A 24040-nucleotide genomic window follows, 5' to 3' on the forward strand; every position below is an offset into this window, starting at 1 on the left:
CCATGCAGTGGGCTTTCCTGCTGTTTTGTTGATGGTTTCTTTTGCTGTAAAAAAGCTTTTTATTTTGATGTAGTCCCATTTGTTAATTTTCTCTTTAGCTTCCATTGCCCTAGGGGCAGTGTCAGTAAAGAAGTTCTTTTGGCATATGTCTGAGATTTTGTTGCCTGTGGATTCCTCTAGTATTTTTATGGTTTCCCGTCTTATGTTTAAGTCCTGTATCCATTTTGAGTTTATTTTTGTGTATGGTGTAAGTTGGTGATCTAGTTTCATTTTTTTGCAAGTGTGTGTCCAATTTTCCCAACACCATTTATTGAAGAGACTGTCTTGACTCCATTGTATGTTCATGCCTCCTTTGTCAAATATTAATTGAGCATAGTGGTTTGGGTCGATATCTGGATTCTCTATTCTGTTTCATTGATCTATATGTCTGTTCTTGTGCCAGTACCAGGCTGTTTTGAGAACAGTGGCTTTGTAATAGAGCTTGAAATCTGGTATTGAGATCCCTCCTACTTTATTCTTCTTTCTCAGGATTGCTGCAGCTATTCGGGGTCTTTTTTTATTCCAGATGAATTTTTGGAGAGTTCTTTCTAGGTCTGTGAAATATGCTGTTGGTATTTTGATGGGGAGTGCATTAAATCTGTAGATTGCTTTGGGTAGTATGGACATTTTAATGATGTTGATTCTACCAATCCATGAACATGGTATGTTCTTCCATCTGTTTACGTCTTCCTCTATCTCTTTTTTCAGTGTCCTGTAGTTTTCCGCGTATAGGTCTTTTACCTCCTTAGTTAAGTTTATTCCTAGGTATCTTAATTTTTTTGGTGCGATGGTAAATGGGATTGCTTTTTTAGTCTCTCTTTCTGTAAGTTCACTATTGGTGTATAGAAATGCCATACATTTCTTGGCGTTAATTTTGTATCCTGCTACATTGCCGAATTCATTTATTAATTCTATTAGTTTTTTGATGGAATCTTTTGGGTTTTTTATGTACAATATCATGTCATCTGCAAATAAGGACAACTTCACTTCTTCTTTTCCAATTTGGATGCCTTTTATTTCTTCTTCTTGCCTAATTGCGATAGCTAATACTTCCAGTACTATGTCAAACAGGAGTGGTGAGAGTGGGCATCCCTGTCTTGTTCCTGTTCTTAGGGGAAATGGTTTTAGTTTTTGCCCATTGAGTATGATGTTTGCTGTGGGTTTATCATATATAGCTTTTATTATGTTGAGGTATGATCCTTTTATTCCCACCTTGTTGAGAGTTTTTATCAAGAAAGGGTGTTGGATTTTGTCAAATGCTTTTTCTGCATCTATTGATATGACTATGTGATTTTTATCTCTCAATTTGTTTATGTGATGTATCACATTTATTGATTTGCGGATATTGTACCATTCTTGCATTCCTGGGATAAATCCTACTTGGTCATGATGTATGATCTTTCTGATGTATTGCTGGAGCCGATTTGCTAGGATTTTGTTGAGGATTTTGGCATCTATGTTCATGAGGGATATTGGTCTGTAGTTCTCTTTCATTGTGTTGTCTTTATCTGGTTTTGGTATTAGGGTGATGCTGGCTTCATAGAAGGAGCCTGGAAGTGTTCCTTCCTCTTGAATTTTTTGGAATAGTCTGAGGAGGATAGGTTTTAGTTCTTCCTCGAAAGTTTGGTAAAACTCTCCTGTGAAGCCGTCTGGCCCCGGGCTTTTGTTTGCCGGAAGCTTTTTGATGACTGCTTCAATTTCTTCCATAGTTACTGGCCTGTTGAGCTGTTTAGATTCTTCCTGATTGAGTTTTGCAAGTTTGTATTTTTCTAGGAATATGTCCATTTCCTCCAGGTTGTCCAGTTTGTTGGAATAGAGTTGTTCGTAGTATTTTGTAACAATCCTTTGTATTTCGTCGGGGTCTGTTGTTATTTCACCTCTTTCATTTCTGATTTTGTTTATTTGGGTCCTCTCTCTTTGCTTCTTGGTGAGCCTGGCTAGAGGTTCATCAATCTTGTTTATCCTTTCAAAGAACCAGCTCTTGGTTTTGTTGATCTTTTATATTGTTTCTTTAGTCTCTATGTCGTTTATCTCCGCTCTGATCTTTATTATTTCTTTCCTTTTGCTTACACTGGGCTTTTCTTGTTGCTCTCTAACTCTTTGAGTTTTTGGGTTAGGTAATTTATTACCATTGTTTCTTGTTTTTTGCAGTAGGCTTGTAGAGCTATGAACTTCCCTCTCAGGACTGCTTTCGCTGTGTCCCATAGATTTTGGATTGTTGTGTTTTCATTGTCATTTGTTGCCATGATGTTTTTGATTTCTTCCTTGATGTCTTTGGTAACCCAGTCATGGTTTAATAGCATGCTGTTTAGTCTCCATGTGTTTGATTTCTTTGGGTTGTTTTTATTGTAGTTGATTTCCAGTTTTATGCCACTGTGATCGAGAAGATACTTGATATGATTTCTATCTTCTTGAATTTGGAGAGACTTTGCCTATGTCCTAACATATGGTCTATCTTTGAAAATGACCCATGTGCACTTGAGAAGAACGTATATTCTGTGGCTTTGGGGTGAAATGTTCTGAAGATGTCGATTAATTCCATCTGGTCTAGTGAGTCATTTAGGATTGATGTTTCTGTGCTGATTTTTTGTTTAGAGGATTTGTCCAATGGTGATAGTGGGGTATTGAAGTCTCCTACTATGATTGTATTGCTGTCAATCTCTCCTTTGATATCTTCCTGGAGTTTTTTAATGTATCTTGGTGCTCCTGTATTGGGTGCATATATGTTTACCAGAGTTATTTCTTCTTGTTGGATTTCTCCCTTTAGTATTATGAAGTGGCCTTCATTATCTCTTGTAATGTCCTTCACTTTGAGATCTAATTTGTCAGATATAAGTATTGCTACCCCAGCTTTTTTTTCATTTCCATTCGCCTGGAAAACCTTTTTCCATCCCTTTACTCTCAGTCTGTATGCGTCCTTTTTTTTGAGGTGGGTTTCCTGTAGACAGCAGATATATGGGTTTTGTTTTCTTATCCAATCTGTTACCCTGTGTCTTTTGATTGGGGCATTCAATCCATTTACATTTAAAGTTATTATTGATAGGCACTTATTTGTCGCCATTTTTATTCTATACCCCTGTGTTCCTTCTTTGCTTCCTATTTCTTTCTTTCTTTTTTGTTTTTATTACAGCAGACCCTTTAGCATTTCTTTCATTGCTGGTTTGGTGGTGATAAACTCCCTTAGCCCTTTTTTGTCTGTGAAGCTCCTGATTTCACCTTCAATTTTGAGTGATAGCCTTGCTGGGTACAGTATTCTTGGATTGAGACCCTTCCTTTGCATGACTTTGTATATTTCATTCCATTCCCTTCTGGCCTGATGAGTTTCTGTTGAGAAATCAGTTGCTAGTCTGATGGGGGTTCCTTTGTATGTAACTGTCTGTCTCTCTCTGGCCGCTTTTAAGATTCTTACTTTGTCGTTGGTGTTTGCCAACTTAATTATAATGTGCCTTGGTGTCAGTCTTTTGGGGTTCATTTTGCTTGGAACTCTGTGAGCTTCTTGGATTTGTGTGGGTTTTTTCTTCCCTATATCAGGGAAGTTTTCTGTTATTATTTCTTCTAACAGGTTTTCTATTTCTTGCTTTGTTTCCTTTCCTTCTGGTACCCCTATTATCCTGATGTTGTTTTGTTTTGTGTTGTCCCGAAGTTCCCTTAGGCTCTCCTCATGCTTTCTAATTTTTGTTTCTAGAAGCTGTTGAAATTGGGTATTTTTTTCCATCTTGTCTTCTAGCTCACTTATGCGGTCCTCTGCTTCTTCTAGGCAACTCTTGATGCTTTCTATTGAGTTCTTTACAGCAGTGATGTCATTTTTCATTTCTTCTTGGTTCTTCTTCATTTCCTCTTGGTTCTTACTCATATTGTCGAATTTGTCTTCCATCCTTTTCAGCCACCTTATGACCATTTCTCTGAATTCTTTCTCTGATAGGTTGTTTGCCTCTAATTCGTTTACTTCCTTTTCTGGTGATGCCTGCTTCTCTTTCCTATGGGGGCTATTTCTTTGTCTCCCCATGGTCTCTCTTCTCTGGATGTCTGGTTATATAGTTATCTCTCTCTGGCGTTGATTTAAAGGTACAAAATACAACACAACCAGGCACAACACACAAGGCACTGAACAGAATTGTATTCACGATATTAATAACTTCCAATAAAGGTAACCACCAGAGAAAGACAAATTAGGGTATAGGAGTGGAAGAGGGAGAGTAAAAAGAAAAAACAAAACAAAACAAAACAAAACAAAAAAAAGAGTGTGAATCTGAACTTGGGAAAAGAGCAGAAAAAAAAGAAAAAGAAAAAAAAGTAAGAGAGACAAGAACAATACTAAGAGAGAAAAGGGGAACAAACTATATATATGGGGAGTAGACTCCACTAGAACAACCACTAATCCCAGCAAATTCCAGCAACACGAGCCTGGAGATTAATACAAACTGCAACACCAACTAATATCAAGTGAGGCAAGGGAAAACAAAAGTAAAAAACAAACAAAAACAAAGCAAACAATAGAACCAACCAAACAAACAAAAAGAATAATCAAAACAATCTCATAAAAAAGCATAAAAATTCAATCTAATCAACATTCAAGCAAACAACAACAAATGGCCAGAGAGAAAAATAATTTTTTTTAAGGTAGCGTAGAGAGAGGTATGTATGGATTTGGAGCAGGGTGTTGGGAATTAGATATATAAGTAGGGTGAAATTTTAGCAGAGGGTAAATTGAAAAAGTAGGGAAAATCTATAGCCAGAAAAGGTTAAGAAAAACAGGAGACCAAAAGGGGAAAGGCTAGGAGGAGAGTGATGGCAAAATGTTAGCATTGAGATAGGGTAAGGGAAAGATGCAAATAGAATGTAGGACACTAATCCCAAAATACAAGAAAGGGAAAATCAAATGACATTAAACAAAAAAAAGTAAAATAATAGTAATAATAATGCTGATTGAAAATAAAAATGTAATAATTAAAAAGGTGAAAATTGAGTGAGGAAAAAGAAAACAATTTAGTTTCTTAAGTAAAAGATGCAAAAAATGAAAATAAAAAAATTAGAATAAAAAATTTAAAAAAAAATTGAAAAAGGAATTAAAAATTAAAAAATAGGAAGACTAAAATGTGCAGTAGCGGCTGTCATTCACTTCCTCTAATATTTTGTTTGGTATGCTTGTTTCCCAGTCTGGGCAGTATTTCAGTTCAGCTTCGTTCCACTGCTTCTCAGTGTTGTAAGCCAGTCCTGCTTTTTGAGCCGGCCGTGTCTTAATTTCTCGTATTTATTTTTGATTACACCAGAGACAATTAGTGTTTCAGCCCCTGGGTGGCAGTGTTTCTGAATTGCCTTCCGGGCCTCTCTAGCTTTTTTTTTTTTTTTTTTTCCCCTCTATGGCACTCACTACAGTTTTGTGGAGGTGTGCGTCTCAGAGCTGCCTCTCTGATGGTCACACCCAGCTCTGTTCCCAGGTTCCGAAAAAACAACTTCCCCCTGCAGTCTTTCAGGGTTTTTCCACCTGGGTTTTCCTATGTATTGGGCTTAGTAATCAGAGTCGGAAAGAGCCCAAGTGTGAGGACAGTGGGTCTGTGCGCCAGACTAAGTAGCCTGCACTCCTTTGAAAATTCTTAGTCTGATCCTCCTCGTCAGATTAAAATGAGTTGCTTTTAAGAGGTCACTTCTGTTAGCAGCTCAGAGGACCCCCTTCCACATTCACGGATCACGGCAGTTCCAACTGCCGCTGATTTTTCTAGGCACAGACCTCCCGGTTCCTGCCGGTCTTGCGGCTCGCGCGCTTCCCTCCCACCGCGGGGATTAGAAACCACACCTTATTTCAGGCGAAATCTGACCTTTCCGTGGTGCAGTGAAGAGTTCCTTTGAATCCGAATGTTTGCGCTGATAGGGGACCGGTGTTCTGGTGCTTGCAGCTGTTCAGTGTTTGCAGTTGTCGCGAAAAGTCAGGTTTCCAATAAAGTCCTCCTTTCCTTGCAAGATGGCGAGATGCCCGGTCTCGAGGTGAGTTTTTTTTAAAAAGAAATATATTTTATTATTTTTTTACAGAGAGGAAGGGAGAAGGATAGAGAGTTAGAAACATTGATGAGAAAGAAACATCAATCAGCTGCCTCCTGCACACCCCCTACTGGGGATGTGCCCGCAATCAAGGTACATGCCCTTGACTGGAATTGAATCTGGGACTTTTCAGTCCGCAGGCCGACGCTATAGCCACTGAGCCAAACCCGTTAGGGCTAGAGGTGAGTTTTTGAACACTGATCTTATATACTGAAATCTTGATGAGCTCATTCATTTGTTCTAATTTTTGTGTGGATTCCTCAGGATTTTCTATGTCTAGATCATGTCATCTCCAAATAGTCTTACATCTTTCTTTCCAATTGGATGCCCTTTTTGCCTTATCTAATCCCCCTGCTGGAGCCTTCAGTGCGATGCTGAGTAACCACAGCAAGAGCGGGCGTCTATTAAGTACAATGTTAGCTTTTTTTAAAAAATATATTTTATTGACTTCTTACAGAGAGGAAGGGAGATGATAATCAGAAACATAGATGAGAGAGAAACATCGATCAGCTGCCTCCTGCACACCCCCCACTGGGGATGTGCCCGCAACCAAGGTACATGCCCTTGACCGGAATCGAACCCGGGACCCCTCAGTCCGCAGGCCGATGCTCTATCCACTGAGCAAAACCGGCCAGGGCTTTTTTTTTTTTTTTAAAGATGCCCTTTATAAAGTTTCCTTCTATTTCTAGTTTGTTGAATGTCTTTATCATGAATGAGTTTGGTATTTTGTCATTTTTTTTTTTTTTTTTAGTGTAGCTATTTAGAAACTATGCAGTTTTTGTTCTTCATTCATATAGTGGATTATATTGATGAATTTTTATGTTTTTCTTTTTTTTTAGAATATATTTTTATTAATTTCAGAGAGTAAGAGAGAGGGAGAGAGAGATAGAAACATCAATGATGAGAGAGAATCATTGATTGGCTGCCTCCTGCACGACCCCTATTGGGCATCAAGCCTGCAACCCAGGCTTGTGTCCTTGTCCAGAATAGAACCTGGGACCCTTCAGTCTGCAGGCCAACACTCTATCCACTGAGCCAAACCGGCAATTTGTGTATCATCTTAACACATTGACCAATTTTTGAATGTGCAAGTAACCATGCATTCCTGGAATAAATCCCACTTGACCATGGTTTATAATGTTTTCATATGTTGTTGAATAGTTAGTCTTATCACATAAATTCACAAATTGCAGCTGAATAGAAGTCTAAGTGAAGAAAGACTGAATTTGGAGCCTGAGTCAGCCTGAGGAGTGCAGTGGGTGCGGGCGATCGGTTTGTTTCAGGAAAGGCCCAGACCTGCATCCTCACTTGGCTTTTTCTTTTTTAATCCTGGTTCCTTTGACCTTCCGTGGTTCAAGTTTTTTCTCCTCGAGGAATTTGGTCAATAAGAAGCTAGTTGTAAAAAGACTCAGCTACTTAAAAAAAATTTCTTTATTGATTGTGATATTACATATGTGTCCTTATTCGCCCGTTACCCCCCAAACCCCCCATTCATGCCCTTACTCCCCTGTTGTCTGTGTCCATTGATTAGGCTTATATGCATGCATACAAGTCCTTTGGTTGATCTCTCCCCCTTAACCCCACCCTCCCCTACCTTCCCTGAGGTTTGACAGTCTGATCGATGTTTCTCTGTCTCTGGATCTGTTTTTGTTCATCAGTTTATGTTGTTCATTATATTCCATAAATGAGCGAGATCATGTGATATTTATCTTTCTATGACTGGCTTATTTCACTTAGCATAATGCTCTCCAGCTCCATCCATATTGTTGCAAATGGTAAGAACTCCTTCTTTTTTACCACAGCATAGTATTCCATTGTGTAGATGTACCACAGTTTTTTAATCCACTCATCTGCTGATGGGCACTTAGGCTGTTTCCAAATCTTAGCTATGGTGAATTGTGCTGCTATGAACATAGGGGTGCATATATCCTTTCTGATTCGTGTTTCTAGTTTCTTGAGATATATTCCTATATGTGGGATCACTGGGTCAAATGGGAGTTCCATTTTTAGTTTTTTGAGGAAACTCCATACTGTTCTCCACAGAGACTGCACCAGTCTGCATTCCCACCAGCAGTTCACGAGGGTTCCTTTTTCTCCGCATCCTCGCCAGCACTTGTCATTTGTTGATTTGTTGATGATAGCCATTCTGGCCGGTGGAGATGGTACTGCATTGTTGTTTTGATTTGCATCTCTCTAATGATTAGTGACTTTGAGCAGGGTTTCATATGTCTCTTGGCCTTTCTTCTGTCTTCTTTTGAAAAGTATCTATTTAGGTCAGTTGCCCATTTTTTGATTGGGTTGTTTAACTTCCTTTTATTAAGTTGTATGAGTTCCCTGTAAATGTTGGCGATTAAGCCCTTATGGGTGATAACATTGGCAAATATGTTCTCCCATGCAGTGGGCTTTCTTGTTGTTTTGTTGATGGTTTCCTTTGCTGTGCAAAAGCTTTTTATTTTGATGTAGTTACATTTGTTTATTTTCTCTTTAGTTTCCATTGCCATAGGAGCGGTATCAGTGAAGAAATTGCTTCGGCATATGTCTGAGATTTTGCTGCCTGTGGATTCCTCTAGTATTTTTATGGTTTCCTGTCCTATGTTTAAGTCCTTGATCCATTTTGAGTTTATTTTTGTGTATGGAGTAAGTTGGTGGTCTAGTTTCATTTTTTTGCATGTATCTGTCCAATTTTCCCAACACCATTTATTGAAGAGACTGTCTTAACTCCATTGTATGTTCATGCCTCCTTTGTCAAATATTAATTGTACATAGTGCTTTGGATCGATTTCTGGGTTCTCTATTCTATTCCATTGGTCTATATGTCTGTTCTTGTGCCAGTACCAGGCAGTTTTGAGAACAGTGGCTTTGTAATACAGCTTGATATCTTGGATTGAGATCCCACCTACTTTGTTCTTCTTTCTCAGGATTGCTGCAGCTATTCTGGGTCATTTTTATTCCAGATGAATTTTTGGAAAGTTTGTTCTAGATCTGTGAAATATGCCATTGGTATTTCAATGGGAAATGCATTGAATTTATAGATTGCTTTGGGTAGTATGGACATTTTGATTATGTTGATTCTACCAATCCATGAACATGGTATGTTCTTCCATCTGTTTATGTATTCCTCTATCTCTTTTTTCAGTGTCCTGTAATTTCCTGCATATAGGTCTTTTACCTCCTTAGTTAAGTTTATTCCTAAGTATCTTAATTTTTTTGTGTGTGATGATAAATGTGATTGCTTTTTTAGTCTCTCTTTCTGTGAGTTCATTATTGGTGTATAGAAATGCCATAGATTTCTTGGCATTAATTTTGCATCCTGCTACATTGCCAAATTCATTTATTAAGTCTAATAGTTTTTTGATGGAGTCTTTAGGGTTTTCTATGTACAGCATCATGTCATCTGCAAATAAGGACAGTTTTACTTTTTCTTTTCCAATTTGGATGCCTTTTATTTCTTCTTCTTGTCTGATCACAATGGCTAGTACTTCCAGCACTATGTTGAACAGGACTGGTGAGAGTGGGCATCCCTGTCTTGTTCCTGTTCTTAGGGGAAATGGTTCTAGTTTTTGCCCATTGAGTATGATGTTGGCTGTGGGTTTGTCATATATGGCTTTTATTATGTTGAGGTATGATCCTTCTATTCTCGTTTTGCTGAGAGATTTTGTCAAGAAAGAGTGCTGGATTTTGTCAAATGCCTTTTCTGCACCAATTGATATGACTATGTGATTTTTATCTCTCAATTTGTTTATGTGATGTATCACATTTATTGATTTGCGGATATTGTACCATTCTTGCATTCCTGGGATAAATCCTACTTGGTCATGGTATATGATCTTTCTGATGTACTGCTGGATCCTATTTGTTAGAATTTTGTTGAGGATTTTGGCATCTATGTTCATGAGGGATATTGGCCTGTAATTCTCTTTCATTGTGTTATCTTTATCTGGTTTTGGTATTAGAGTGATGCTGGCTTCATAGAATGAGCTTGGAAGTGTTCCTTCCTCTTGAATTTTTTGGAATAGTCTGAGGAGGATAGGTTTTAGTTCTTCCTTGAATGTTTGGTAAAACTCCCCTGTGAAGCCGTCTGGCCCCAGGCTTTTGTTTGCTGGAAGCTTTTTTATGACTGCTTCAATTTCTTCCATAGTTATTGGCCTATTGAGATTTTTAGAATCTTCCTGAGTGAGTTTTGGAAGGTTGTATTTTTCTAGGAATGTGTCCATTTCCTCCAGGTTGTCTAGTTTGTTAGAATAGAGTTGTTCATAGTATTTTTAAACAATCCTTTGTATTTCTGTGCGGTCTGTTGTTATTTCACCTCTTTCATTTCTGATTTTGCTTATTTGCTTATTTTGCTCTCTTTGCTTCTTGGTGAGCCTGGCTGGAGGTTCATCAATCTTATTTATCCTTTCAAATTACTAGCTCTTGGTTTCATTGATCTTTTGTATTGGTTTTTTTTTTTTTGTCTCTATTTCATTCATTTCTGCTCTGATCTTTATTATTTCCTTCTTTCTGCTCACTGTGGGCTTTTCTTGTTGCTCTCTTTCTAATTCTTTGAGTTGTAGAGTTAGATGATTTATTACCATTTTTTCTTTTTCTTTTTCTTTTTTTCTTTTTTTTAGGTAGTCCTATAGAGCTATAAACTTCTCTCTCAGGACTGCTTTCATTGTGTCCCATAGCATTTGCAATGTTGTGTTTTTATTGTCATTAGTCTCCAGGATGTTTTTAATTTCTTCTTTGATCTCATTGGTAACCCAATCATTGTTTAATAGCATGCTATTCAGCTTCCAAGTGTTTTTTGGAATGTTTTTATTGTAGTTTACTTCTAATATTATGCCATTGTGGTTTGAGAAAATGCTTGATATGATTTCAATCTTCTTGAATTTGGGGAGACTTTACTTGTGACCCAATATGTGGTCTATTTTTGAAAATGTCCCATGTGCACTTGAGAAGAATGTATATTCCGTGGCTTTGGGGTGAAATGCTCTGAAGATGTCAATTAGGTCCATCTGATCTAGTGAGTCATTTAGAATTGCTGTTTCTTTGCTGATTTTTTTGTCTAGAGGATTTAACCAGTGATGATAGTGGGGTACAATCATTACTATGATTGTATTATTGTTGGTCTCTCCCAAGATATCTTCCAGGAATTTTTTTTTTTTTCATTTATATATTTGGGTGCTCTTGCATTGGGTGCATATATGTTTACCAGGGTTATATCCTCTTGTTGTATCAACCCCTCTATTATTATAAAGTGGCCTTCCTTATCTATTCTTATGGCCTTTACTTTGAGGTCTATTTTGTCAAATTTAAGTACTGCTACCCCAGCTTTTTTTTCATTTCCATTTGCCTGAAAGATGTTTTTCCATCCCTTTACTTTCAGTCTGTGTGAGTCTCTTTTTCTGAGGCGGGTCTCTTGTAGACAGCATATATATGGGTCATGTTTTTTTTTTTTTTTATCACTCAGCCACTCAATGTTTTTTGATTGGAGCATTTAAGACTCAGCTACTTTTATTATTACTTAGTATCTACAGTTAAGCATATATCGTCCAAATTTGGAAAACTTTGCTAACAATATAAAACAAATGTCCAATTTAAAAAAGTAGCAAAACCTTCTAATCAATTTAAATTAAAATTTTATGATAGTATCATGTTGTTAATGAAAAAGTCTTCATTAATAAATAATAACAATTTTTGTTGATTGCATTGTTCTTTCATCTTGGGACTTCTGTTTTTTTAAATCAGCGCATGAGCAAACCTTGTTGCTCATGTAGCATTTTAGGTGAAGGTGCCAGGCAGAAGGGGAGCAGGTGAGGCAGAGCCAGCAGAAATGCTGCCCTGAGATCAGAAGGCCAATACTGAGACACCTCAGGCCACTGTGCAGAGACCAGGCCTCTGCTAGCCCCAGGCATCAGGGAAGGAAGTGGGTGGAACAGGCCTGGGTCTGGGGATGAGTCAGACACAGAAGCAGGCCCGTTTGACTCCCTTCTCACAACCACCTCTGTGAATGGCTTCACCCTCCCCTCAGTCCCCACACCAGAACTTTCATCCACTCCTCACGTCCTCCCTGAGGTTCTACTCCTCGCCATCCACACTCACGCTGCTCCAGCCACCCAGCTGGCTCCCTTGCACACGGGTCTCTCCTTCCACCCATTCTCTACTCACCACCAGAGAGGTGTGTTGACTTCACCAAGTCTGTGCCCCTCTTGCAATGTGACTTTGCCTCTCACCTTGTCAAGAGGTAGAATCTATTTCCTCTCTCTGAACAGGACTCACTTATAATGAATAAAGTGTGCTGCGGTATGCTCGAAGTCTAAGACTTGGCATCTTCCTGCCATGGAAACAAACTTGGGCTGGAGGACTAACTACTAAGTGATCCCATGGATGGGAGTTCCAGCCTCAGCCCAGACATGCAAGCGAAACTCTTTTAGACCCTCCAACTCCAGGCAATACCAGAAGGATGTGGCCATGTGAGAGAGCCCAGGACAGTCCAGCAGGAGAAGCACCCGTAGAATTGAAGTAATGGTCATTGTGTGCCAATACATGAAAAAGCTTGGATGAAACAGAAAAATTCCCAGAAAGACATGAAAACTAAAAATGACTCAGGCGGAAATAGAAAATCTGAAGATTCCTATAATAAGAGATTGAATTAGTAATAACATTTTTTTGTTAAAAAACTACCAATAAAGGAAAACCAGCCCTAGCTGGTTTGGCTCAGTGGCTAGAGCATTGGCCTGCAGACAGAAGGATCCTGGGTTTGATTCCTGTCAAGGGCACATGCCTGAGTTGTGGGGCGTGTAGGAAGCAGCCAATTAATAATTCTCTCTCATTATTGATGTTTCTATCTCGCTCCCTCTCCCTTCCTCTTTGAAATCAATAAAAATGTATTTAAAAAAAATAGAAAAATCAAGCCCAGCTGATTTCACTGGCAAATTTTACCTAACATTTAAAGAATAATTCTTACCGATTCTTCACAAATTCTTCAAATAATAGAAGAGGTTAGAATACTTCCTAACTCATTCTGGGGCCACTATTACCCAAATACTGAAACCAGACAAATACATCACAAGAAAGGAAAGCTAGTATCTTTTATGAATATAAATAAAATTATACTAACCATATATATATAAAACAAATTCAGGGGAAGTCTGGGCCTTTCCTGAAACAAGCAGGGATCACCACACCAACTTCATTCCTCAGACTGGCTCATTCTTAAAATTCAATCGTTCTTTAATTTGATTTCTATTCAGCTGCAGTTTGTGAATTTATGTGCACAAGACTCACCACTGGCACACCCAGTGCAGCAGTAGTTCCTACACCTTCCAGCCTTCACTGCCTCTGGTAACAAAAATAATGCTCACTGCTGATTCTAAGAGGGCTTCAATCTAAGATGGGCCTTCAAACAAGACCCACTAGAATTTGTGGAAAAAAAAATCACAATTGAATAGCAATACTAAGGAAATAGAGACTCCACGCAGACACTGGAGAGAAACTGCCCTAGGGAAAAGGAAGCTAAAGAAAACAATTAAAATTTTAAATTACATTTGACATAGACATTATATTAGTTTCAGGTGTACAACATAGTGATTAGACATTTATATAACTTATGAAGTGGTCACTGTGGTAAGTCCAGTAGTCACTTGGCACCATACATAGTTTTACTATATTATTAACTACACTAGAGGCCCGGTGCATGAAATTCATGCACGGGGGGTCCCTCAGCCCAACCTGCACCCTCTACAATCCAGGAGCTCTCAGGGGATGTCCTACTGATGGCTTAGGCCCACTCCCCATGGTTCTCTGCTCTCTGCAGGGCCTGGAGGTTTTGCTGCATCCATGGAGATGAAGCCCCCATGCCGTGCTGTCCGCTCTCTGCCTGCTGCTGCCATGCGCCATGCAAAGGAAGCCCCAATGCCCTGCAGTGTGCTCTGTCTGCCGGGCCTGGGGGCTTCGCCGACATGGACACACTAAGGAAGACCCCAAGCCCTGCTGTCTGGGCTTTGTCTGCTGGGCCTGGGGGTGTTCCCGCTGCCTCTGCTCTAAGGAAGCCGCCATGCCCTGCTCTCCGGCCTCTGTCAGCAGGGCCTGGCGGCTTTCCCGCTGCCGGCTGAGGAAGCCACCATGCCCTGCTCTCCGGCCTCTGTTTGTTGGTCGGCAGGCCAGACACTCCAGCAGCGGGGCTGAGGTGACTGGGCGCCGCCATCTTGTGGCTATAGGGGCCGCCATTTTGTTGCGGAGGTATGGTTAATTTGCATATTACTCTATTATTAGATAGGATTTTCTATGCTATACTTTACATCCTCGTGACTATTTTAATAACTGGCAATTTGTATATCTTAATCCCTTTCACCTTTTCCACCCATCCCCCCAACTCTCCTCCCATCTGGTGACCATATCAATTTGTTCTCTGCATCTATGAATTTGTTTCTGTTTTGTTTGTTCATTTATTTTGTTTTTTAGATTCCACATCTGAGTGAAATCCTATGGTATTTGTCTTTGTCTGACTTATTTCACTTAGCATAATACCCTCTAGGTTCATCTAAGTTGTCACAAATAGCAAGATTGCATTCTTTTTTATGGTCATCTAAGAGTCCCTTGTATATATGTACCACCTCTTCTTTGTTCATTTATCTATGGACAGATACTTAGGTTGCTTCTATATCTTGACTATTGTAAATAAGGCTGTAATGAATATAGGGGTGCATATATCTTTTTGAATTGGTGCTTTAGATTTCTTTGAATAAATACCCAGAAGTGGAATTGCGGGGTCATATGGTAGTTATATTTTTAATTTTTTGAAGTGTCTCCATACTGTTTTCCATAGTGGCTGTACTAATTTACAATTCCACCAACAGTGAACGAAGGTTCCCTTTTCTCCACATCCTCTCTTGTTGTGATTTTCATTTACATTTCACTGATGAGTAATAATATTGAGCATCTTTTCATATGTATGTTGGCCATCTGTATGCCCTCTTTGGAGAAATGTCCATAGGTCCTCTGCCCATTTTTAAATCAGATTGACTGTGTTTTTTTTTTGTGTGTGTGTGTTAAGTTGTATGAGTACTTATAATTTTTGAATATTAAACCCTTATCAGATGTATCATTGGTGATTATCTTCACCCATTCAGTAGGCTGTCTTTTTGTTTTCTTGATTTTTTCTCTTTGCTGTGTGACTATTTTTAGTTTTCCATTTGTTTTTGTTTCCCTTGCCCAAGGAGGCATATCCAAGAATATATTGTTAAAAGTGATGTTGCAGAGCTTATTGCCTATGTTTTCTTCTAGGAGTTTTATGGTTTCAGGTCTTACACAGAAGTCTTTAATCCATTTTGAGTTTATTTTTGTATATGATGTAAGAAGATTTCATTTTTTTGCATGTATGTGTCCAGTTTTCAAAACACCATTTATTGAAGAAAGGATAGTTTCTTCATTGTATATTCTTGCCTCCTTTGTCATAGATTAATTGACCATATAGGCAAAAGTTTATTTTTGGGCTCTCTATTCTGCTTCATTGATCCATGTGTCTTTTTTATGCCAGTACCATGCTGCTTTGATCACTATAGGCTTGTAGTATAGCTTGATATTAGATAGCATGATTTTTTCAACTTTTTATTCTTTCTCAAAGACTGCTTTTGCTAGTGGGGTCTTTTGTAATTCCATATAAATTTTAGTATTATTTTTTCTTGTTCTGTGAACAATGCCATTGCTATTTTGATAGGAATTGTATTGACTCTATAGATTGCTTTTGGTAATATGCACATTTTAATAATATTAATTATTCCTATCCATGAGCATAGTATAGCCTTTCATTTTATCTTCTTCAATGTTCTGAAGTTTTCCAAGTACAGGTATTTTTCCTCCATGGTTAAATTTATTACATGGTATTCTATTTTTTTTTATGCAGTTGTAAACAGGATTGTTCTCTTAATTTTTCTTTCTAATAGTTTGTTATTGGTATATGAAAATGCAACTGATTTTTGAATATTAATTTTGTATCCTGCTACTTCACTGTATTAATTTATCAGTTCTATTAGTTTTATGGTGGAATTTTTAGGGTTCTCTCTATATAGTATTATATCATCTGCAAATAATGACAATTTTACTTCTCCTTTCCAGTTTGGGTGCCTTTTATTTATTTTTTCTTGTCTGAATATTGTGGGTTAAGATCTCCAGTATTCTCTATAGATATAAACCCCTAATATGCAAATAGACCGAATGGCGGAATAACCAATCAACTGAATAACCAAACAACTGGCCTCTGGTGGTTACTGAAAATTCTTTGCTCCCACATGTTGCGGTCCCGCTGGGTGCTCACACCCGCTGCTAGCACCAGCCCCAATCACTCCATGCTGTCATCAGGTGTGAGCGGGACTGGTGCCATCAGCTCGTGTGAGCAGCAGCGGGAGTGGGGCTGCGGGCAGACCGGGGACCAAAGGCCGTGGCGGGAGGGGCCTGGCAGGAGCATGGAGGATGGGCTGAGACCTGCCCTTGTGCCCACCACAGCCTTGCAGCCCACAGTTCCTTTCAAGGTGCACAAATTTGTGCACTGGGTCCCTAGTGTTGAATAAAAATGGTAAAAGTGGATACCCTTGTCTTGTTCCTGATCTTAAAGAAAAAGCTTTCAGCTTTTCACTGTTGGGTATGATGTTATTGGTGAGTTTGTCATATATGGCCTTTATTATGTTGAGGTATGTTTGCTCTATCCTCACTTTGCTGGAAGTTTTCAAAAATCATAAATGGATGCGAATTTTCTCAAATGCTTTTTCTGTATTTATTGATATGATTATATGATTTTATTCCTCATTTTGTTTATGCTGTGTATCATGATAATGGACTTGAAGATATTGAACTAATTTTGCATCTCAGGAATAAATTCCACTTGATCACAGTGTATGATCTTTTTAAGGTATTGCTGGATTTGTTTTGCTGATATTTTGTTGAGGATTTTGAAATCTATGTTCATCAGGGATATTGGCCTATACTTCTCTCTCTCTCTCTCTCTCTCTCTCTCTCTCTCTCTCTTTATTTGGTTTTGGTATCAGGGTAGTGCTGGCCTCATAAAATGAGTTTGGAAGCCTTCCCTCCTCTTCCATTTTTTGGAATAGTTTGAGAAGGATAGGTATTAATTATTTTTTGAATGTTTGCTAATTTCACCTGTGAGGCTATCTTGTCAAAGTCTTATTTGTTGGGAATTTTTTGATTATTGATTTGATTTTGTTAGTAGTTACTGATCTGTTCAGATTTTGTTTTTTCCAGATTCAGTTATAGAAGATTGTATGTTTCTAGAACTTATCCATTTCTTATAGACTGTCCAATTTATTGGCATATAATTGTTTGTAGCATTTTCTTATAATCCTTTTCATTCTGTCAGTTGTCACTTCTCCTCTTTTCTGATTTTATTTATGTACTTGGGTCCTTTCTCTTTTTTTCTTGATGAATGTAGCCAAAAGTTTGTCCATTTTGTTTATCTTTCAAAGAACCAGCTCTTGTTTTCATTGATCTTTTGTACTTTTTAGACTCTATTTTGTTTATTTATGCTCTGATCTTTATTATTTCCTTCCTTCTATTCATTTTTGGTTTTGTTTGTTATTCTTTTTCTAGTTTCTTTAGGTGTAAGGTTAGATCTTTATTGAGGATTTTTCTTGTTTCTTGAAGTAGAACTGTATTTCTATGAAAATCCTTTTTAGAACTGCTTTGGTTGTGTCCCACAAATTTTGGTCCATTGTATTTTTTTTTTCCCCACCAAAGGCATAACAAGGTTCATGGGAGGCACATCTCACACAGAAGTACGAACACCCAATCATCATGCTTATGAACTACAAAAGGATCTCGTCCATTGTATTTTGATTTTTATTTGTCTCAAGGTATCTTTTATTTTCTTCTTGATCTCATTTGTTAACCCATTCATTGTTTAGTAGCATTTTATTTAGTCTCCATGTGTTGGTATGTTTCTTCTTGTAATTGATTTCTAGCTTTATAACATTGTGAAAAGAAAAGATACTTGAAAGGATTTTAATCTTCTTCAATTTATTGAGACTTGGTTTGTGGCCTAACATTGTCTAGCCTGGAAAATATTCCATGTACACTTGAAAATAATGTATATTCTGCTGCTTTTGGGTGAAATGTCCTGAAAATATCAAAGGTCCAGTGTGTTAGTTAAGGCTGTTCCTTGTTAATTTTGTTTCTGGATGATCTGTATTATTTCAATGGAGGTGTTAAAGTCCCCTATTATGACTGCATTACTGTAGATCTCTCCCTTTATAACTGCCAATGTTGGCTTTATATATGTAGGTGCTCCTATGTTGGGTGCATAAATTTTACCTTTATCATTATGAAATGCCCTTCTTTGTCCCTTATTACACCCCATGCTTTACAGTCAATTTAGTTTGATATATGTTTTGCTAACACCAAGATTTTTTTTTGTTTCCATTTGCATGACATACTTTTCCCATGTTTTTTGTTTTTTATTTTTATTCTTTCAGTCTGAAGTAGGTCTCTTGTAGGCAGCATATGTGTGGGTCTTTTAAAATAATTTATTCAGCCTCCCTATGTTTTTTGATTAGGGCATTTAGTCCATTTACATTTAAAGTAATTATTGATAAGGATGTACTTTTGCCATTTTATTGTTTTTTGATTATTTTTGTAGTTCTCTATTCCTTTCTTACTCTCTTGCTTTCTTCTCTTGCATGTTGATGACTTTCTATAGTGTTATGTTTGCATTCCTTTCTCTTAATTCTTATCTCTTGTAGGTTTTTGGTTCATGGTTACCATGTGCTTCATATATACCAAGCTATGTTTATAACAATCTATTTTAAAAATTTGATGGTTGCTTAAGTTCAAACACATTCTACGTCACTACAATTTTTACTCACCCTGTCCACATTCATGTTTTTGTGATTATTTTTTACTTCTTTTATGTGTGTTTGTGTGTATCCCTTAATTTATTATTGTAATTACACATGATCTTTCTACTTTTATCCTTTAACCTTTGTACTACTTTTATAGTTGGTCGATCCACTGCTTTTACTAGGTGTTTTCCTTTGTCAGTGAGAATTTTTTTGTTTCCTGTATTTTCTTAGTCATATCTATTTAAAATATTTTTATTAATTTCAGAGAGGAAGGAAGAGGAAGAGAGAGATATAAACATCAATGATGAGAGAGAATCACTGATTGGCTGCCTCCTGCATGCCCCACACTGGGGAATCAAGTCAACAATCCGGGCATGTGTCCTGACCGGGAATTGAACTGTGACATCCTGTTTCATAGGTTGATGCTCAACCACTAAGCCATGCCAGCCAGGCTTCTTAGTCATAATTTTGATAATTTCTTTTCTTCTTAAAGCAGTCTCTTTAACATTTATTGTAATATTGGTTTAGTGGCAATGAACACTTTTAGCTTTTTCTTGTCCTGGAAGCTCTTTATGTTTCCTTTGATTCTAAATGATAACTTTGCTGGGTAGAGTAGTCTTGGTTGTAGTTTTTTTATTTTTATTTTTATTTTATTTTTTTACTTTAATCACTGAATATTTCATCCCAATCCCTTTTGGACTGCAAAGTTTATGTTGAGAAATCATCTGACAGTCTTATGGGAGTTCCCTATAGGTAACTAACTGCTTTTCTTTTGCTGCTTTTAAAGAACTCTTTGTCTTTAACCTTTGGCATTTTAATTATGATGTGCCTTTGGGTTCATCTTGTTTGGGCTTTTCTGTGCTTCTTGGACTTGTATGTCTATTTTCTTCACCAGGTTAGGAAAGTTTTCTGTCATTAATTTCTTCAAAAAGTTCTTGATCCCTCACTCTCTTCTCCTTCTGATATCTTTCTGATATGAATGTTGATATGCTTGATATGGTCCCAGAGGTGCCTTAAACTATCCTCATTAATTTTTTTTTTCTTTTTGCTGTTGCAATGAGGTATTTTATGCTATCTTGTCTCCCAAATCACAAATTTAATCCTCTGCTTCAGCTAATCTTCTGTTGATTCCTTCTAATTTCAGTTATCGTATCCTTCTTTCCTGACTGGTTCTTTTTTATGTTTTCTATCTCCGTTTTTATGTTTCCTATCCCTTTGTTTAAGTTCTTACTGAATTGATCTATTCTTCCCCTGAGTTCATTGAGCATCCTTATATACAGTGTTGAACTCTGCATCTGGTTTATTGCTTGTCTCCATTTGTTTAGTTATTTTTATGGAGTTTTGTTCTGCTCTTTCATTTGGGACATGTTTCTTTGTCTCCTCATTTTGCCTCCCCCCAGCCCCCACCCTGTGCTTGTTTGTATGTATTAGGTATATTTTTTATGACTTTATCTCTTCATAGAGTGACCTTATACAGTAGGTATCTTGTGGGGCTCAGTGGTGCAGTCTCTCTGGTCATCTGAGCCAGGTGATCCAGGAGTATACCTGTTTGGGTTGTGTGTGCTGTCCTGTTATGGTTGAGCCTTGATTGCTGCTGGCACATCAGGGGGAGGAATTGACCTGACTGGCTATGAGAGGTGGCCATGCTTATAGAAGATGAACCATTGTGTGGAGGCTGACCCCATGGGGTGGGGTTTGCTTTAGCTGTGTCAGCTGAGTCTGCCCTTTGAGTGTACCATTTGTGAAGCTTGTCCGGTGGTGCTCTGGTGTGGTCTGAAGCTGACCACCAGGTGTGCTTGTTCTGGAGTCTCTTGGGAGGGCTGTAGTGCAGGACAAGGTCAGCTACTGCCTGTGCCCATCTTGGGGCTATTAGGTAGGAGTTACAAAGTGATCTGCACTGCTTGCCACTTGTGATGGTCTGGGAGGTATTTGGGAGTGACTAGTTTGTGAACTGAGGTTGGCTGCCACTAGTGCAAGTCTCAGGAACCTTTGGTGGGCACCATGATTTGAGCATAAGCTAGCCACCACTTGTGCTGGGTTCATGGCTGTTTGGTTGAAACTACAATTGAAGGCAAGACTGGCTGCTGTTTATGCTAAGCTTGTGGCTACCTGAAGGGATGCAAGTGAAACTGGCTGCTGCTTGTGCTTGACTTGGGGTAGCTTAGCAAGAGGTACAGGGCACACCAAGGCCAGCCACTGCTTGTTTGATGTTTGTTGACCTTTGAGAAATTTTAGGAAATTATACAACACAAGCCAAGGTAGGTTGCTTGTGTGGAAAAGTTGCTGGAAGAGGTTCAGCCAAACACACAAGTTGGGGGGTCCTAGGAAATCACTGGGGTGGGTGAATGGTGCTAGCCAGGGTAATGGAGAAGTCATGTTTGGCAACTGTCTGCTCCTAGACTGCTGGGGGGAGGGAAGGCTCAACAAATGAACAATAAATGCTGACCCTGGAGAGAGCTGTGCTGAGTCCTGCCCCTCCAGCCCTCACCCTGAAGCTAGTTAGTTTAGTTTCTCTCAGTATGTTCCTGGTTCTTTTTGAGCTGCTGCCTCTGTGCTAGAGCCTAGAATTAGTGCATTTGTGAGAGAGCAAGTCTGTGTTTGGGCCCTTTAAAACATGCAGTGCATAGGTCTCCAGCAGCCCTCCATCTCACTGGGATATTATCCCTACTGGTTTTCACAGCCAGATGTTATGGGGACTCCTCTTCCTGGCACTGGAACCATGGTCTGGGGAGGCTTGTGTGGGGATGGGACCCCTTACTCAGCTGAGATATCCCTCCTGATTCTTCTTCTTCTTTTTTTTTTCTAATCCTCACTAGAGGATATTTTTTCATTGATTTTTAGAGAGAGTAGAAGAGAGAGGGAGAGAGAGAGACAGTCATTGACGTGAGAGAAACACATCTATTGGTTGCCTCCTGTACACATGCCCAGAATTGAACCCAGGACCCATTGGTCTGCAGGCCAATGCTCTATCCACTGATCAAAACTGGATAGGGCTCCCTCCTGATTCTTAATTGCCACATCAATTCCAGAAATACTAAAAGAACCAATTTTTGCATCTATCCTATTCAATTGAACCAGGAAATTTCCCCCATTCTGTTCTGTTCTGCATCTCTGCATCTCCTACTAGTCTTGATGTGGCTTCTTCTTTATATCTTTATTTATAGGACTTCTGGTTGTATAAGTTAGTTGTAATTTTGATGTGATTATGGGAGAAAGTGAGCACAGTGTTCACCTACTCTTCCATTTTGACCAGAAATTTGGCAAAAGAAAGTTTTTTTTTTATTTTATTGATTTTTTACAGAGAGGAAGGGAGAGGGATAGAGAGTTAGAAACATCGATGAGAGAGAAACATCGACCAGCTGCCTCCTGCACACCCCCTACCGAGGATGTGCCCGCAACCAATGTACATGCCCTTGACCGGAATCGAACCTGGGACCTTTCGGTCCACAGGCCGACGCTCTATCCATTGAGCCAAACCGGTTTCGGCCAAAAGAAAGTTTTGATTTAATTTTTTTCTCCATGAGAAAATGGAAGGTGTTTTTTTTGGGGGGAAGATTTAAAATGATCTGTGGGGAAAAAAGAAATTTGACTTGATAATGGAGAATGGGGGACATTTCCTGGTTCAATTGACTAGGATAGATGCAAAAATTGGTTCTAAGTATTTCTGGAATTGTATTATTGTCAGTGATAGCTTAGATTATTGTTCAAATATATTTTACTCTTCCCTAATCTTACCTCACCAGCAGAGTATAGTTCCTGGTTCTATTAATGTTAATGTGGCTCTGTGACTTGTTTTGGTCTCAGGGTGAGTAGGGTTTATTTCCTTGCTCCTTGACTTTGTGCTCAATCATGCAGCTTGCTTTAGTCAATGAATATTATTTGTTTTGACTCAAGTATGGCTGGAAATGAGCTTGTACTTTTACCATCTCCATGAGTAAAGCTTATTTTGAACTTCTCCTTCATCCTGGGCCTCAAAATAAACATAGGAGGAGGAACCACACCTCAGTGAGGAGCCAAGTCCAGTTGGAGCCACAGCTCAAAACAAAGAGGCCCCATTGAGCCCAGCCTAGGTCACCTAATTTCCAGCAGACATCCAGTTCTGTTTGTACGTAACTGAGATTTTTGTGGTTGTTTGTTACTCAGCAATAGCTGACCCATACATTATTATATCAGGTAAACTTGGTAGGATAGCAAAATCTAAGATGAAGGATAGAATCAAGTGAATTCTTCATCTAAGGAATAGGGTCATCTGGTGGATTATCTGCACCCTTTTGGGAATTTCTAGATCAAAACCCCTTTATAACATGTCTTGGGCAGTTGAACTTTGTCTTTATTGTCAAGCACAAACATATACTTTAAAATATTTGTTGAATGCCCTAACCCAGTGGTCGGCAAACTCATTAGTCAACAGAGCCAAATATCAATAGTACAATGATTAAATTTCTTTTGAGAGCCAAATTTTTTAAACTTAAACTTCTTCTAATGCCACTTCTTCAAAATAGACTTGCCCAGGCCATGGTATTTTATGGAAGAACCACACTCAAGGGGCCAAAGAGCCACATGTGGCTCGCGAGCCGCAGTTTTCTGACCACTGCCCTAACTGGTTTGGTTCAGTGGGTAGAGTGTCAGCCTGAAGACTGAAGGGTCCTGGGTTCGATTCTGGTCAAGGGCACATACCTCGGTTGTAAGCTTGATCCCTGATCCTGGCCAGGGTGCATTTGGGAGGCAACTAATTGATGTGTCTCTCCCACATTGATATTTCTCTCTCTCTGTCTCTTCCTCTTTCTTTTACTATCTCTAAAAATCAATGCAAAAATATCCTCAAGTGAGGATTAACTAAGAAAACTTTTTTTGTTGACTGACTATGACTGAACCAATCCCCAAAGGTCCCAGAAGTCAGGGCAGGGATTCCGGGAGTGGATGCAAAGAATGCAGGCTGCACTGCTTTGGTATTTCTCCCCTGTCCTCCACAGAGGGCCAGCTGACCACTGTGGGCCAGTTTAACTGAAATCGGAGACTATAGACCTCTAGGGGAATGCTCTCCCTTTGTCCTCGTCTTTCTCTTCCTCTCTGTTTAAAAGGAAAGTGCTGTTATGGGCTGGTCAACTTCAGGAACCTGGACTGGACGGTGGGGA

Source organism: Cnephaeus nilssonii (assembly GCF_951640355.1).
Source record: "Cnephaeus nilssonii genome assembly, chromosome: 16".
Lineage (NCBI taxonomy): Eukaryota > Metazoa > Chordata > Mammalia > Chiroptera > Vespertilionidae > Cnephaeus > Cnephaeus nilssonii.